Genomic DNA, 3,450 nt, shown 5'->3' with positions numbered 1-3,450 from the left:
GGGGAGGGGCGGCGCCCATGGTGGCCGCCGGGGGTGAGGGAGAGGGGTTAGAGGGGGAGAGCTCACAGCGGGGCGACGGCGACGGCAAGGCGACGGCCGGGGGCGGCGACGGGCCGGGGCATGACGGGGACGGCGACGCGGGGACGGTGTGACGATGGAGATGAGGGCGGCAACGGGGACGGGGGCGGCAACAGGGATGAGGGCGGCGACGGGGATGGGGCGGCGGCGGCAACGGCGCGGGACGGGGGCGGCGACGGCGTCGATCGATCGGGGAAGGTGGTGCTTCAATGGGGAAACAGAGGAAGAAACAGAGGGAGAATGAAATTTTTCGAAGTGATGTATATATAGAAGGCACCTTTAGTACCGGTTGGAGCCACCAACCGGTACTAAAGGCATGTTTTGGCCAGGCCAAGCGGCCGGAAGGGCAGGCCTTTAGTACCGGGTGGTGGCTCCAACCGGTACTAAAGACCCCCCATTTAGTACCGGTTGATGCCACGACCCGGTACTAAAGGGGGTGCTCTGCCAGGCGAGGGGCGCAGAAGTTTAGTCCCACCTCGTTAGCCGAAGGGCGCTCGCACCTGCTTATAAGCCCCACCGCTGCTGCTGTCTCAAGCTCCTCTCTAAAGCAGGCCTTCTGGGCCTACCTCTGCTACTCTGCCCTGTGGGGCCTATTGGGCTTGCGGGCCTGCATCCTGGCCCAACAACAGGTTGGGTTTCTAGTCGTATGCAGGCCGCTATGGCCCGGTAGGTGGGCTTTTTTCATTTAGTTTTTTCTTTTCTGCTTTATTTATTTTGTTTTATTTATTTTTAGTTGTTTTTTGCTGTATTTAGAGTTTCTTTGTGAATATTTTTGATAGTTTTTAGAAACTTTCAGTTAGTGCGGGTAGTTTTTAAATTTGAATAGTTTAAATTTTGAATTATTTGAAATTTGTGTGAATCACTAATTTGTGAATAACTTAACTTTAAAAATACATTTTCCAGTGATTCTTTTTTATTATGTTTAATATTAGTGTGTTTTATCATTATATTCAATTTGGTAATGCTTAGGTTATTTAAAAAATGAAATGCCTTTTTAGCTGAAAAAATCAGTAAAGGCATGAAAGAATTTGTTTGCATATAAAATTTCTTGGCGTTTCAAATGCCAAAACACATAACTACCCTAACTATTACAGAGATTCCCTCCTGGGTGTGAAACACAGAAGAAAGTGATGATAGTGAAGCCGATCACATCCCAGATCTTTGAGTGTGAAACTTTTTCTTCCTGTGTGTCCCTTTGCGCCGTAACCATGGAAAATCTTCATCATTTAACGGGATGCTCGGGTCAATATTCACTGTGAATGGAGCAATTTCATCAAACTTTTCATAATCTCCTGACATGTATGTCTTGTCATCCACTCCCACGATGTTTCTCTTCCCAGAAAGAACTATGTGCCGCTTTGGCTCATCGTGCGATGCATTCGCTTCCTTTTCTTTTCTTTTGCTCGGCTTGGTAGACATGTCCTTCACATAGAAAACCTGTGCCACATCATTGGCTAGGACGAATGGTTCGTCTGCATATGCAAGATTGTTGAGATCCACTGTTGTCATTCCATACTGCGGGTCTTCCGTTACCTCGCCTTGTGTCATATTGACCCATTTGCACAGAAACAAAGGGACCTTCAAACCACGTCGATAGTCAAGTTCCCATATGTCCTGTATATAACCATAATATGTTTCCTTTCCCGTCTTGGTTTCTGCATCAAAGCGGACACCACTATTTTGGTTGGTTCTCTTCTTATCTTGGGCGATCATGTAAAATGTATTACCATTTATCTCGTACCCTTTGAAAGTCATTATATTCGAAGATGGTAACTGGGACAGCAAGTACAGGTCATCTTCAATAGAGGCGTCATGCATGGTACGTGTCTGCAACCAGCTGGCGAAACTCATGGTTTGTTCATGTGTAATCCAGTCATCAGACCGCTCCGGGTGTTTGGAGCGTAGCAAATTCTTGTGTTCATCCATATACGGAGCCACCAAGGCGGAATTCTGTAGAACTGTGTAGTGTGCTTCAGTGAGAGAATGTCCGTCCATACATATTATTTGTTCCCCTCCTAGCGTGCCTTTTCCATCCAGTCTGCCCTTATGCCGCGATTCAGGAACACCAATCGGCTTAAGGTCAGGAATAAAGTCAATACAAAACTCAATGATCTCCTCATTTTCATGGCCCTTGGAGATGCTTCCTTCTGGCCTAGCACGGTTATGAACATATTTCTTTAAGACTCCCATGAACCTCTCAAAGGGGAACATATTGTGTAGAAATACAGGATCCAAAACGTTAATCTCTTCGCATAGGTGAACTAGGACGTGCGTCATGATGTTGAAGAAGGATGGTGGGAACACCAACTCGAAACTGACAAGACATTGCACCAAATCATTCTCTAACCTTGGTATGATTTCTGGATCGATTACCTTCTGAGAGATTGCATTGAGGAATGCACATAGCTTCACAATGGCTAATCGAACGTTTTCCAGTAGAAGCCCCCTCAATGCAACCGGAAGTAGTTGCGTCATAATCACGTGGCAGTCATGAGACTTTAGGTTCTGGAACTTTTTCTCTGCCATGTTTATTATTCCCTTTATATTCGATGAGAAGCCAGACGGTACCTTAATACTGAGCAGGCATTCAAAGAACATTTCCTTCCCTTCTTTAGTAAGAGCGTAGCTTGCATGACCCTGATGTATGCCGCCTTTTCCGTGCATACATTGCTGGTCCTCCCGTGCCTCAGGTGTATCTTTTGTCTTCCCATACACGCCCAAGAAGCCATGCAGGGTCACACAAAGATTCTTCGTCACGTGCATCACGTCGATTGCGGAGCGGACCTCTAGGTCTTTCCAATAGGGCAGGTCTCAAAATATAGATTTCTTCTTCCACATGGGTGCGTGTCCGTCAGCGTCATTCGGAACAGGTTGTCCACCAGGACCCTTTCCAAAGACCACCTTCAAATCCTTAACCATATCATGTACATAAGCACTAGTACGGTGGCGAGGCTTCGTCCGGTGATCCACCTCACCTTTGAAATGCTTGTCTTTCTTTCTTACGGGATGCCTGCTCGGAAGAATCGACGATGTCCCAGGTACACATTCTTCTTCCAATTAGCCAAATATATACTGTCGGTATTGTCCAAACAGTGCGTGCATGCGAGGTATCCCTTGTTTGTCTGTCCTTAAAGGTTACTGAGAGCACGCCAATCATTGATGGTCATGAACAGCAACGCCTTTAGGTCAAATTCTTCCCCCATGTGCTCATCCCCACGCACATACACCTGTCCCATTCCACAGTTGTAAGAGTTCTTCAACTAATGGCCTCACGTACACATAAATGTCGTTGCCGGGTTGCTTAGGGCCTTGGATGAGCACTGGCATCATAATGAACTTTCACTTCATGCACAACCAAGGAGGAAGGTTATA

The sequence above is a fragment of the Triticum dicoccoides genome, chromosome 2A (assembly GCF_002162155.2).
Source record: "Triticum dicoccoides isolate Atlit2015 ecotype Zavitan chromosome 2A, WEW_v2.0, whole genome shotgun sequence".
NCBI classification, from domain to species: Eukaryota; Viridiplantae; Streptophyta; class Magnoliopsida; order Poales; family Poaceae; genus Triticum; species Triticum dicoccoides.
Note: the sequence above shows the minus strand (reverse complement) of the source record.